Source organism: Camelus dromedarius, chromosome 2, assembly GCF_036321535.1.
Source record: "Camelus dromedarius isolate mCamDro1 chromosome 2, mCamDro1.pat, whole genome shotgun sequence".
Taxonomy (NCBI): Eukaryota; Metazoa; Chordata; class Mammalia; order Artiodactyla; family Camelidae; genus Camelus; species Camelus dromedarius.
The window spans coordinates 61,390,296-61,404,518 of record NC_087437.1 but is presented as its reverse complement, the minus strand read 5'-3'; the positions used below and the strand labels follow the sequence as shown (position 1 = coordinate 61,404,518).

Here is a 14,223-nt window from a genome sequence, read left to right as displayed (position 1 = left end):
ACGAGCATCCTGAAAGAGGGGTCTTGTCTACAGCCATACCACCCTGAGCATGCCCCATCCCGTCTGAAAGAGGGGTCTCCACTCCCCACTTCTTCCTTTGTCATCATCTACTCTTTACACTTTCTTCCAGCTTAATCACCTCACAGAAAACGCTTTTCCCAAAAGTTACCCCAAATCTCCTTCCTAAGCACCAAAACCAATTTTCTTCTCAGTTCCTATTAATTTCTGAAAAATGTGGCACCATTCACTCATTCATTCAACAAATATTTCTTGAGCATCCACCTCAATATTCTCTCCTTGACCAGCGTCCCCTTGGTATTTGCACAGTGCTGCCCTCCTGGAGGCTGAAGGATTCTTCTCCGCACACTTTCCCTGTTCCTTCTGTTCCCTTGGCCTCTTCCCAGCTCCCAAGGAAGTCGAGCTTCTGGGGGTCACATCTCGAGCCCTTTCCCTCTCCCTCTGCACTTTCTCTCTGGCTAAATTGTTGCATCTCTTTTCACACCTCACACATGTACAATTCTCCCCTGACTTCACATCTATTTTCCAGACTCACCTTTCCAGCCATTTCCTGGCTGGCCTGTCAAATGCAACACATCCATGTCGAACTTTCTCTCAAACTATTTCATCTACCTTCCTTATGTTAATTGTAACCTCAGTCCCCCAGATACTCAAACCAGAAACCCGAGTCATCTTTGATTCCTTCCTCTTCCTTGTTGCCAACAACATAGTTTGGCACCAACTGCTGTTCCTCCCAACGATTTCTCCCACGTGGTCAGTTGTCCCCTTTGCTGTGTTATCCTCATCACTCGAACTGTTGCAGCTGCCTCTTTTTTTGGGGGGGGGGAAATTAGATTTACTTATTTATTTGTTTTTAATGCAGGTACTGGGGATTGAACTCAGGACACTAAGCACACACTCTACCACTTGAGCTATGCCATCCCCGTCGCCCTGCAGCTGCCTCTTAACTGCTCTTCCTGACCCCTCGATTTCCTACCCTGCCTCAGCTTGCACACACCGCTGCCAGCTTGATCTTCCGCTCTGGGGACCAGGAAGGAGAGTTTCTCCTAGCCCCTCCGTAGCAGCGATCACTTTAGAAAGTGCTGGATTGCCTGCCCTAGGAGGCAACTGCTTGGATCCTAAGGGCCTGGGTCTAACTTTTTTCAGAGCCATGGAGACTGGCGGCTGGAATTGTTCCTGTCATCCTCTCACGACGGATAAGGAAACCAAGGTCCTGAAACATGGGTCCTCAGAGCGAGGCCATGAGGAGCTGGCTGAGAAGAGTGTTTGAGTCTTGTCAGTGGGTCTGTCTGCACTGAGAATGGTTTCTGTAGCCGGGAATGCCCATTACCAAGGCATTTCTACCCTAAAGGCGGTTTCTGTGGGAGACACTGTCTTCACTTTGAGTTCCCGAGTGTCAACGGACTTGTGATTAATTGACCTACGCTGCTGGGAGTAGGAATTTCTTTCATACTTCTCTCACCAAACACATTTTGACTCTGTAAATAATAAAAATTTTGATGCTTTATGGCTTTTCTTAGTTAATAGTACCCCCGTTTCACAGATGAGGAAACTGACATTTGGAGAGGCTGCCTTGCCCAGTATTGCATATCTTGTCAGTGATGGGCTGGGGCTCAAAGGTAAGAAAAACCCAAGACCTGGAAGGTGTGAGCTATTGCTCAGCTGCAGCACTGTCACTGAGTGCCTGGCCTCTCCACATTTTATGCTCTTCTAACCCTACCTCAAGGGAACTAAAGTAAAGGATGGTGACTAACTTGCCCTGAGTTCTTGGCCTATCACATGCAGGGTGGTCTCAGCCTGGGGACGAGTCTGACACATTTTCAGGGGCAAGTGACATCAGGCTATTTCTCCCAATTTCCTTGGTATCTCCTTATCTGTGACGACGTCAGAGTGAGTTGTGATGGCGGTTGACCCCTTGTGGGGACCAGACTGCAGTCAGAAGACAAATGTGTGGTATCATGTAAAATGGATCGTTTTAAAGACGTTCTTCCAGAGAAGGCACCTGCATCTAGGGATGGGGAGGGCACCAGAGCTGGCACCAAGGTGGGGCATCCCTCACTCTGAGTTCTGGAAGTCTCCATGGATGTCTCTGCTCCCACTGCAGTCAGAGAGCCGTGTCTGGGGGAGAAGTCCAGCTGTTGTCTTGGGCCTCCCAGGGCTGCAGGGGCGGCCAGTGTGATGCTGTTGCTCCTGCATGGCCCTCTGGTGACTCCACAGGTATGAGGACGTGATGGGTGTGTTGTTGACTCAGGTGAAGGAGTGGTGGCAGAGGTGGTGACGGGAGACAGCGTTCCCACAGAGTGCTGAAGTCACTCTCTGAAGAGCAAACAAAGCCTGGGTCTTGCTTGTGTATATGTGGGCAGAGGTTTATTCTTAATGCCTAGTTTGTTTGTCTTGAGTTATTTCTGGAACCAGAGGTGAGAAACCCGTAAGCCTTGTCATCCACCAAGTTTCACTTTTCTGCTGTTATTTCCTGATTTGCAGTGATTTCCCCAGGCTGTGCCGAGGGCAGTGTACAGTCAGGGAAAACACCCAACTGCAAGGATAAACTTGAAGAGAAAACTGACTCCCAGGTGGGCAGCAGGTGCCCTGAAAGGTGTGAAGAAGCTGGAGGAAAGAGGCAGAGCCACCAGTCTTGCCATCCTACGTGGGAGCCACAGGCCTCCTGTGTGTGTGTTAGTCTCGGTATCGGGTCAGAACCCCCTCCTCATCAGGTGCAGCTTCACCCCCTCTCACAGAGGAGGAAGGAGGTTATAGGAACTGTTGCTCACGCGCAGCTGGGTCTGCGCTTCCCAGGACCAAGGATGAAGACTGCGGTCCTCTCAGAAATTCTTGGTGACCAAAGGCTGACATTTCTGAGAGGTTCCTGGGCTGTGGGTGATTTCAGGCTTCTGCCCCTCTGTGGTCAGTGTTTGGGAGCTGCACCTCAGGGATGATTGGTTGGTGTTAGATGATGGATGTGATGGTTATTGGAGCCCCTGCTGTAGGAGCTGTGATGGATGACAACGGAGGTGGTGTCTGTGGTTTGTGGTTTCCTGCTGTTATTTTAGAGGAAACAGAAACTGTGACCAGTGTTGTGTCCGCTGGGTATTTTTCCTCCATTTTTCCTAGAATTCAAGATGAGGAAAGACGCTAACTCAAAATGCCCTTAGGATAACTGATCTCGCGGTATCTCCAGCACCTGGAATGACGGATGGCGCACAGGAATTACTCCACAGACATCTGCTGGGTGAATGAACTCATGTATCCCTGTCCTCTGGTCTTTGGCTCTTCCAGCTGAGGTTGGAGACAGGGTGACAATGCACCTATTTCTTCTGTAACTGTCACGTTGGTCCAGGGGTGGTCCCGAGGCCAAGAGGAGGCCAGCATGATGATTGCAGCCGAGGTGGTGTGAACACCACTGCAGCAGAAGGTAGCCAAACTCCTGAGGGCCACCCTAGGCGGGGAGGGTGTGCCTGCCTTGATGGGGCCAGGGAGACATAATCTCCAAAACCAAGATGGTGGAGGCTGGAGGTGGAATTTCCGAGGAGAGGAGGGCGTGGAGGAAAAGGCAAGTTGGAGCTGTGCTGGTGAGCATATGATCAATGCTGGGGTTTTTTGTTACGCTTCTTGGGCGTAGTTCTAGGTCTTCTGGGGTTATCACCAGGGTAACCTTGGTGCTGCCACATCAGATGCTGGGAGAAATGAAATCAAATGACCTGTGGCGGTATCAAAGGTGAAGAAATGGTGGGTCGATAGGCATTGTTTGTGGTGTGACTTCAGTGGGTACAGCTGGAAAGGAGAGATAAGGTTCTTGCTTTGGAGCCAGCTGTGAACGATGAATTCTAAATGAATTTCCTTGGTGTTATTAACCGAATGTTTTGTGGTCAGCTCAAAGGAGGTGGCCCCACTTACTGATGAGGAAAAGGAAGAAAGGCTTGAGAAAGCTGTAATGACGCCAGTGACTTTTCCAGTACTCTGATTCCTCTGAACACAGGTCAGCTGGTTCTTAACTTGGGGGAGAAGAGAATGAAGCTGGATAGCAATATCATATCAACTATTGTGATTTGGTGTTTGTCGTTTTTAACTGTGATTCCAGACAGATGTAGTAGACAGATGTAGACAGATGATGCCCCCAACAAAGTCCTTTCTGAGCCCGACATGACAAGCAATGGAGACAAGGCCATGGAGTGGTTAAGAATGTGTATTCCACAGTCAAACTGATCACCATTTGCTGTATGATTTGGGCAAGCTACCTGGGGTCCTTATCTATAAAAGTGTGGAGATGGCAGATAATAATAATACGAGTTGGTTAATGTATGTAAAATGCTTAACTCGATATGTAAACTTAATAAATGGTACCATGTGCTGCCTGTTATCTTGGTCTCTACAAACTTCTGAGATCCTGTCAAAGGCAGCAATCCCTGTGACTGTGTCCTCTTTACGGCAGAACCTCTGCTTGCTGCTGTTTTCACAGCTCTCCACCTGCTTCCCAGAGCTCCACGGCTACCCCCGGGCCAAGCCACAGCACCTTCTGCCTGGACTCCCGCAGTCAGCTCCTAACTGGTTTCCATTTCACTCTTGCCACCTTCCAATCCATTTTCCACCACAATATCCAGGGCAACCATTCCAAACTTCAAATCTGATCATGTCACTCCTTTACCTGAAACTCCTTACTGTCTGGTCTGCCCCTCTCAGTTCCTTAAACTCCACAATCCAGTCCCTGGCTTATAAGCCATGCATCATCTAGACCTGCCTACCTCTTTCAGGTCCTCCAAAGGCTCATCAAGATCTTTCCTTGGTCGGCGCATCTTCCCCTACCTGGCTCCTGCTCCCCACCCCTGAAGTGCACCTCGCTTACTACTCAGCCTTTGGTCTCAGCTCGCATGTACAGCACTTCCTCAGAGAGGCCCTTGTGGACTCACTAATCTACATGAAGTTTCCCTGTTTTATTCTCATTGTAATGCTTGTTCAACATAACACCACACTTGTGGCGGGGAATTTTTCTGTAATTATTTCCTGTCTCTCTGTATACCAGATCTGAGCTCTAGGAGGCTGGGCCCCGTCTGTTCCATTCTTCACTGTCTTCACACAGTGTTGCCCCAGAACAATGTCAGGCACATAGGAGACACTCCTTAAATAGTTGTTTAATTAACAAATGTATGAATGAATGAATGAATGAATGAGTGAATATCGCAGGTGTGAGTGCTTCTGTTCTTCCCCCATTGATGAGCCAGGCTTGTGTGCTGCAGTGCAAACCAGTGCTGACCAAGGCGTCAGGGGACCTGCCTTCTAAGCCCAACTGCCCTGCTTTTGGGGACCTTGGGGGCCATGGGACCTGACACAAGCTTTGGAGGCAGGAACCATGACTTCGTTATCTTCGTGCCCAGAGCACTTGGCACAAGCAAGTGAATAAATACTCCACGCTCCTTCTGATTCTGAATTCCCCCAAGCCCACTGTCAACAGGACTTTGGGAACTCAAACTGCAGTTTTAGTTGGAGGCATCTATACAGAACATAGATGCCTATGCAGACTTTAAAGATGCAGACGTGGAGGACTGAGCTGCCCGCCACGCAAGCCAGTGCCCTCTGTATAAGCATGGCCACGACTATAGAGGCCTGTGAGCAAACATGACACCCAGTTCCTGGGGCCGCTTTGAAGTCTCAAGGAAAACGTTGACTATTTAGACCTCTATGAAGTGCTGACAAATTGAGTTCAACACAAGTCCTCGGCGCTGTGCTGGGAACGGGGACACGACAACAACTAAGTGTCTGTTTGCCATGAATTCAGTCTGGCAGAAGGGGAAAGTTTGGAACTAGGAAGAGAGATGGCCTGGAAATTCTTCAGTCCTGGCCTTGGGAGAGGTGGGTCCGCGCACTCCGTTATGCGAAGCATTCAGCAGTGACGTGAAATCAAACAGCCACAGTAGCAAACCACTTGTCTGAGCACACAAAAGGCCAACTGCTTCTTGGCCTCTCCTGGCAATGGAGGCATGAATCTCCGGCGTGTCACACCCTGCCGGGATAGCCTCAGCCTCGGGAGCTGAGCCCAGAAAATGAAGGCTTGGAGGAGACTGCGCAAGGAGCCGTGCGGCCGCTGTGTCGGCAAGTGGGGCCTCTGCCCGACGGCGGGCCTGGCGTTCAGCGTCCGCTCAGCCAGAAGCCAGTGATTCTTAAAATGTGGTCCATAGACCACATTCTAAATAAACCAAGTGTGCCCTTGCAAATCCACAGGAAGGACGGGGGTGGCTTTGTAGAGCTCATAGATCCTTGGATGAATGGGCATGCATCCGAGCCAACAGAGGTGCCCATTCCATGCTGGCTCCAGCCCTCCTGCCGGGTCTCCCGGCCCTAAATGCAGCGGTCCCTCTTTCAAACAAGAGGTTATGGCTCTTCTACTTAAACCAGATACGGCCTTGTTTTATCTTCCCCACAATCCTATGAACTAGCTTCTTTCCATTTGACTAATTTTGCCAATTGAAGACACAGAGCTAAAGGTTCTTTTCTCACGTCCTCTGGGCTGGTAAGTGGCAACCTTGAGAGGGGTTTACTGATGTGAAGTTCCTGCTCTTTGCTGTACATTTTGCTGAGCCATTGGCCTAAATTTGATTGATCCTCCTGTCAGGACCCCTTGTTCAGGGATTCTCTCCTTTTGGTGTCCCCCAGCACAGGGAGGGTTTCCTGGGGCGGGACGGCGGCCTGTGAAGGTTTGGATGCCCTTGCTGGCGAGTTGCGTACGCCTGTCCCAGGCCGACACAGAGGAGAGGTTCTCTGCAAGGTGGGGTGGGAGAGCCTCCCCCTGGGCCCCCCCGAGACTGCGGATCTCCACTGTCCTGCACTTGCCACAGTCTCATGACCCCTCAGTGGTGCTCAGGGCGGTGGGTAGCCCCTCAGTTACTGGGCTACTGATTGTATTGGAGACTAAGGCTTATTTTGATCCAGTTTCCTTGCAGAAAGTGTGGAATCAGGGCTGCCAGGCTTCCTTCTGAATCATTCCTGCCGGGAGCCACCGGGAGGCCCCAAGTCTCTGCCGGCTCCCTGTTCAGCCCACCTCTGTCCATGCTTCTTCTCCCCTTCCTCCTTTGAGAGCCAGGGCTTTTCCCTAAGAAAGCCCTTTCCCTGCAGCACCTTCGTGGAAACCCTGAGGTTCCTCCCTCCAACCTGGGGCGGAGGCTCCAACACCTGCTCCAGGGATGATCCAAGCACGGGCGAGGGTGCTGACAGCAAGTGTGGAAACAGACCCTAGATTCCAATATAGGCAAGTCACCCATAACCCCCGATCAGGGAGCCAAGGGAACAGGACTGACCAGTTCCCACTCTCTCAGAACCCGTGCCCCAGGCAGATGTGGGGGGCTCCCTTGTCCATCCCTGCGGAGACTACTGTTCCCTCCAAGGTCCTCTTACTGCTCAATCACATGCCTGGGGGGCCACTTCCCACCCCACTTCCCCCTCCTTTCCTGGCCCTGCTCCGTTCTGTGCCTTTTAACCACACACAGGACTCAGCGCTCCAGAGCAGCCCTGCACGGCTTCAGGGCCACTGTGGGGACCCCCTTCCACCTTCATGGTCCTCCTTTTGCTCACACCGCAGCACTCCCTGCCTCGGCTTCTCCTACCTACTCCCAGCCCGGTTCTGGCCCCTGCGGGCTCCTCTCCACCCACTTTCTGGCTCTTCCTGAGCTTGACAACCCAGGGCTGAGTATGCAGCTGGTATTGAACACTTTTTGTGTTGACTTTAAATCACAGAATGTCAAAACTTAGGAACTGAGGAATCCACAAAACGTCAAAACTTAGGAATCCAGAGGTCAAGCCATCTACCACCCTGCTTTTCATGTAGGGGAACTGAGGCCTGGAGAGAGATACAATATGACCTGGTCACAGGACCAGATCAGTTGGTGGCAAAGCCAAGACTGTTCCCAGGGTCCCTAAATCCAAGGTGCCTTCCCCCCATTGCCCATGATTGTGACTCCCACAGACAGCCCTTAGTCTATTTTACCCCCAGGAATAGACCGTGAGGGGCTGGTAGCTGCAAGCTCTGAAGACTCCTTCTGGCCTCCGTTTCCTTACTGTGTGATGAGTAGGGAGGATGTGGGGGTTGGAGCCTTGTGGAGGTGGTGAGTGTTCTGTTTGCTCTTAACCAAGACCTTAAACATTTCCACATCTCTGGCATCGTGCCTCTTACTACCTGTAAGAGAGTGTGTTTCTTCTGACCCACTCCCCAAGAAATGATTCCTTGGGTGAAGGCTTCCCCAGGCCTGCTGAGGAGGGGAAGGAGCTGTGATAATATCTTTGGCTTGGGGTCCTGACTCCTCACCCTCTCCTGGGCCCCAGAGGCTCAGAAGACTCCGACACCCAGAAATACAGAAGGAAACTTGGTTCGGGGGCCACAGGGGCAGCTTGGAAAGTGGTGGGGAGAGGACTGGGGGGCCCAAGTGGAACTTCTCCAAAGGGCTTTGCTTCCAGGTCCACCCCCAGCTCCCTATTTAAAGGGGAAGGAGGTGTGGGGGAGGCCAAGGCCAAGGCCAACACCAGGGCTGCAAGTTCTGCCCTGAGAGCAAATTGCCCAAGAGGAGGCTGTTAAACCCAAGATCAGAGGCAGAAGCCAACTGCCTGCACCGCAGCTGCCTTCTAGCCCCGCCGTATTTCTCCCAGCCCTGCGGCTTCTTTTCTTCCCTGGTCTCTTCCTTTCGGTCTGCCTGTCGCCTATGATTTCCTTCTCTCTTTGTATCTACTTTCCTTCAATTCATCTGTTTCTCACCTGTCTTTTCCTCTGACTTTACATCTTTCCGTAAGTTTTTCCTCTGATTCTGTTACCCAGATTTCCTGTTTTTCTGTCATTCTCTCTCCTCAACTCTCTCTCCCTCTTTCTACAGCTCTACCTGCCTGTCTCTTTTGACAAAAAAAGCCCTGGTTCCCTCAATGGGTTTCCCCAAACCAGGCCACTCCTGTCCCACTCCCCAAACCCATCTCCCTGCTTTTCTCTGTCTCTAATTCTGCTTCCTGCCTCTCTAGCCACCTCCCTCTCCCCCTCCCTCCTTCCACCTTGTCCCATTTCTGTCCATTCAGCTCTCTCTCTCTCTTTCCATGACAGGCCCCAGCTCCTTGAATGGGCTCCGTGGAGTCAGCCACCCCCAGCCAGAGAATGCTGCCTCAGGTGCATCACTTACCCAGGACCACTAGCCAAAGGAGGCAGGAACATAAGCAGCTCAGGAACATGCAGGGCACCCTTCTCCGGTGGGCCCCTCTCATGGCTCCAGAAAGAATCCCTCAAGATCCCCAGGGCAGCTCCTCAGCACAGAAGTGGTAGTGTGAGGAGCAGAGGTGAACCTGTCCCCACCGGCCGCTGGCCTGAAACAGGTGTATTTCCCTGAGGGGCCAGAGTACCAGGGAAGAGGACAAAAGAAGGCGTGGCTCCATGCCAATCATCCTTGCCCCGTCTTTTCTTTCCTCAGTCTCCACCCCCTTTCCCCCACGAGGAAAAAATTTTAAAAGCACCAATACACCCATTGCTCTGTTCCTAGTCAGCCTGAGCCAAGTAGGGCGAGGGACAGGAAGGGCAGGTAGGGGACTAGAAACCAGGACACACTGGAAACAAGAGGGCCACCCTACTGCCTGGGATACTGGGCTGCCCCTGTCTGGCTGGCATTTTGGATTCCACAGCGGGAGCCCCTGGGTCATTTCAGAAGAGAGGGCGGGGCAGAATGGGAAAGAAAGGGCCAAGAGGGAGTGAGCTTGGGGCTGTATGAATAGGAGAAAGAGTGAAATCTGAGGGGACCCTAAGAAACATGGGAAGTGGGGGGAGCAATGTGGGTGGGAGATAGGAATCAGAAATATCCTTTTGGGGAGGAATGTTGGGCTCAGAATATCTGCTAGTCACTAGGCACAGGGCAGACCCTTGCCCAAGGGTGAATTTCCTCTTTCCAGGAGAGGGCACATAGAGCCAGGGTTCAGAAAGCCCGAGGCAGCCTGGGAAAGTTGCTTGAGGGATGAGGGGTGGGAAGTGGGGTTGAGGGTTCGACCTGGGGAGAAGGAATTGTGACCCCACGAGGAAGTGGGGGCTGTTTCTGGAGAACTTGGAGCTCAGGTCACCCATTTTAACCTCTTGGGACTTGCAGGCGTAACCAAGAAGGGACAGGAACCCCCAACAGGGTGTGTCAGGCAGAGTCTGAAGTTGAGAGAAGGTAGCTGGTGTACTGCTGCAAAGGACAATGGAGACCTTCCCCGGGCTTTTGCCATGGTGTAAAGCCCTGCTTCTGGTCCCTTAAGACTTGGTTCCCTGAATGTGGAGTCTGTGGGGTGATTGGTCCCAGAGCAGGGAGCTCAGGCTCTCAGAGACTGCACAGCTCAGGAAGAGAAACCAGCATTTCCACATTCCCAGGGAGAACCTGGAGTCATCCAAAGATGGCTGGACAAGGCTCCAAAACCCTATTGGCTATTTGCTTTCTGAAGCTGAATTGCCAATTACAGCTGAAACCCCAAAACTGGACCTTAGCTATAATGCAAATACTACAGAGAAATAGCATGGCACCCGCATCAGTCCCACAACCTCTGTATGGATGAGTTGATCCCATCCTTTCCTGGGAGCAGGAAATTCATAAAGATAAAGAGGAATTTTAAGCATAGAGCGGTGGGACAGGATACGAGGAAGCTATCACTGGAGAGGATATACATGGACAGCAAGGCCTACTTAATCATTCTTTTGCGTCAGTTCTTACTCATGATTTCTTTCTATTAACATATTGTGTGTTTTTTTGGTGACACTCTCTGGATCACAGTTTCCCAACTACAGAGGAGGAAAAAGCATTCCAGGTTTAGACCAAAGTAAGAATTGGACATCTTGTCGACCTAACACAGCTCACCTCCCACTTTCCAATGCAAGGGACACTGGAGGTGCAGAGTATTCTCCAGAGGCTACTGTGGTGGCCAAGACTCCAGCTGGGTATCAGGCTACCTGAGCTTGAATCCCAGCTCTGCCACCCAAGGCAAGTCACAGCCTCTTTGAGACTTATTTCCCTCATCTATAAAATAGGAATAATATGTCAAAGAAAAAACAGAGTTGGACAGTAGTTAAAATAGATGAAACAGATTTTATTCATGACACATGCAATAGTGGAAAAGGGACTTCAGTGTAGAACCAGGATTGGCTCTAAATATAGCATGGGCAAGTGGGAATTTCTAGCGAAGGAGCAGGGTAGGGGTCAGTGGACAGAAAAATACTAAGAGAAAACATCGAGGGTGAGGGGATTCTGGCTAAACCAACTGAACAGGATTCTTGGCTGAAGACAGTCCAGGGTGATCAGACATCACTGGGGGACGGTGAAGGATGAGGAATCTATGAGACATTGAGGGTCACCAGATATGGAGGATGGGGCACTCTTGCCGAACTGACGTGATGGGGCTTTTGCTAAAACTGGATTTTACAAGGAAGTGCACAGACGGTCTAGAAGGAGGTTTAGAAGCCTGACCAAAGTTCACTCAGGCAAAAGTCTTCGTCAAATAACACTTACCTAATAGGTTATGAGACTAAATTAAGCTCAAACAGATGTGAAGACACATGTAGAGGGCACCTGGCTCCTCATTTCCTCATGACATCATCCCTGAAGGTAGAAACAAGTGAGGGAAGCAGGGGATGGGAGGAGTCTGGAAAGTCATTCCCTAGCCCATCTGCATACCGCCGTCTTTCCCGTGTCCTTTTTGGGTTTTAGGACATTGGCACATGTGACTTTAATTCATCTCCTTCCTGCCCACCTCCAGTCCCCTTCTCCTTTCCCTTTGAGCCCAGCCACCTCTCAGCTTGCCCATTTTCCAGAGCTGGGATGCTTTTAGGTCTCTGTGACAAATGCCTCTCTTTATCTGTTTGTCCTTCCTTCTCCCCTCCCAAGGCATCTGATGGGGACAAAGAAGGGTAAGAGAGGAGGAGATGATTGGATACCCTGAGTTCTGCCTGGTGGAGAACTCCGAGGCCCACAGACTGCTGGGCTTACCCGGGGGCAGGAATCTGAAACTAAGTTGAGGTTGATATTCTGAGGTGGGGGGCGGGGAGGGGCAGAGAGCTCAGTCTGGACTTGGGGTATAAGTAAGCTGGAGCAAGGATAAGATTATGACCTTTTCACATGGAAGGAAGACATACACGCAGCTTTAACAGACTCAGCCTGGGTTCTGGGCAGCGATTTCAAGATTGTAAAAGGAGATTTCTCTTCTAAGTTACCCAAAGTAGGAAACTCTTATTTGGGAGGGGTGGGTGTTAAAATCTCTTACCTCCGTATAATTTATGTCCTGGTAGATCCTTATGCTGCTAATAAAGTTACTCCTGGTCAGACCTAAGACACCAAGACTGAGATGGGGCAGGAAGCTGGACATTTATTAATCCTCATTTATTAAATCTTGAATTAAAAGACCTGTAACTAGAGTGCCAGGCCCTGTCTATGTCCCAGTAACCCTGCAAGATATATGTCACTATCCCCGTCTCACATCTGAGAAAACTGGGTTCAGAGAGACGAATATGCACTCTCATCATTGCTGAGTCACAGTCCAGGTTGGGTGCTCAAATGGAACTGGGGAATGCTAACTGCCCTAAGTCACACTCACCCAGGCCACAGGGGAAGCCACAAAGCTGGAATCTGAGGCTAGGTCTGCCTGGCTTCACAGCCAAAGAAGGTAATTAACACACACTGAGTGCTTGTCACATACTGGTGGGCGCTTATATGCTGAACTATTATTTCCCCAAGGCAGACATGGAGATGTGCCTTTAAGAATGGACTCCCTGTCCAGCTATGAGGAGAGTGGTTAGTTGGCAGCCGCCAGTCAACTCCTTCAAGTGCACCTGAACTTTCAAGCCAAGCCCACGTTCTTCTCGTGGTGACCCTTGGGCCAATGATGGAGCATGGCAGGGGTGCAAGGACTTGGCTAGTTCCAGTCCCACAGGACTCTGTGCCCCAGAGCACCCCACAGATCCGGCAAGGACTCCGTGGCTTTGCCAGATGTGCTGGCTTCCCTGCCCAATCCTGCCTCCTCTTTTTTCCTTTCATGGGTGTTGTTCCCCAATAAATCTTTTCATTTCACTCCATCTCAGCGTTTGCTTCCAGAAGGACCCAACCTGAGACACTCATGTGAAAGAGGATGACCATTTTACAGATACAGAGACTGACCGTCCGAGCCTGGTTTCAAACCCAGATCTGCACAACTCCAAGTTCCCTGTCCACTGCTCCACACCCCACTGTCCAGCCAGGGGGTGTGTGGGCTCCTGCTATGCACAGTCCCTGTCCAGGAGGAGTGCATGATTTGCTAGGCAAAACAAGATTCTCATGCTGCAAAAGATACAGGCCAATGGGATTGACGCCCGGGTTGGGGGGCCTCCCCCATGACTGGACCTGCAACGGGAGTGTGCTGTGCATTGGTGTCAGGCCACCGCGGAGGAGGGAGCCGAAGTGACAAAGAGGAAGCTCTGTTCCTGAGGTCTTGGCTCCAGGCTGTGGTGGAAGCAGGGGCCCTGGAGTTTGGGCCACACAAAGGCCCCTGTGATTCTCCCAGGGCTGGGTTTCTCAGCCCCTTTCTCTAAAAATGTCCTGCATTTTCACACCAGTGAGTTCAGTTCCCTTCTCATTTTTCCTCTGAGGCAGAGGGGGGCCAGTGCCTACCCAAGCAACGTCTTCCAAGCCTGGGGTCCCCAAGGAGGAGGGGCCGTGCTGATGCACAGGCAGGGGTGAGGGTGCAGTACTGATGTGAGGCCCAGGCAAAATATATCCATTCTTCACTCAACTTTAAGGAGAAGAAAACGCAGGCCTGGAAGTTAGCAGCAGCACTTAGTCAGAAACCCAGCATCCAGGCCCAGATTTGCTATTTGTGACCTGTGGGTAGGCTCCCCTTTTCAAATCCTGGGGGAAAAAAAAATCTCAGCCTCTATTCTAGAAATGGAAGAGACCTCGGCACTCATGAAGTCCACCCTCCTCATTCTACCACAGAAGAGGTCCAGAGAGAAGGGCGTATCCCAGGTCCCACAGACGCAGGCCTTGTCCCCATGTCTCTAGGGCTGCTCTGCTCTGAGCTCTGTCTGCTCAGAGCACCCCAGTCACAACGGCTGCCTCTAGCCCAGTCCTTGTCCACAGGCCACACTCAGTAAGCCCTGTCATGATGGGGACCGAATGATGACGGCCCGCCGTCTCAGACACGGTCCCGACAGGCCTCCCACACGGGTGCGGACAGAAAGCCCAGCCCAGGCCAGGCCCTAAA

At 51.3% G+C, this 14,223-nt stretch overlaps 1 long non-coding RNA gene across 6 annotated transcripts in view; it reads left to right on the top strand.

Moving 5' to 3' along the window:
- The first annotated feature begins 2,535 nt into the window (after nt 1-2,535).
- The window catches only part of LOC116153615 (uncharacterized), a 32,270-nt gene continuing 20,582 nt past the window's right edge, over nt 2,536-14,223 (top strand). For 5 of the 6 annotated variants that reach the window (XR_010384050.1, XR_010384048.1, XR_010384045.1 and 2 more), the window contains exon 1: nt 2,536-3,587. This is a non-coding gene — a long non-coding RNA (uncharacterized LOC116153615). The remainder of the gene's footprint in view (nt 3,588-14,223) is intronic. The other variant, XR_010384052.1, reaches the window with a different exon arrangement.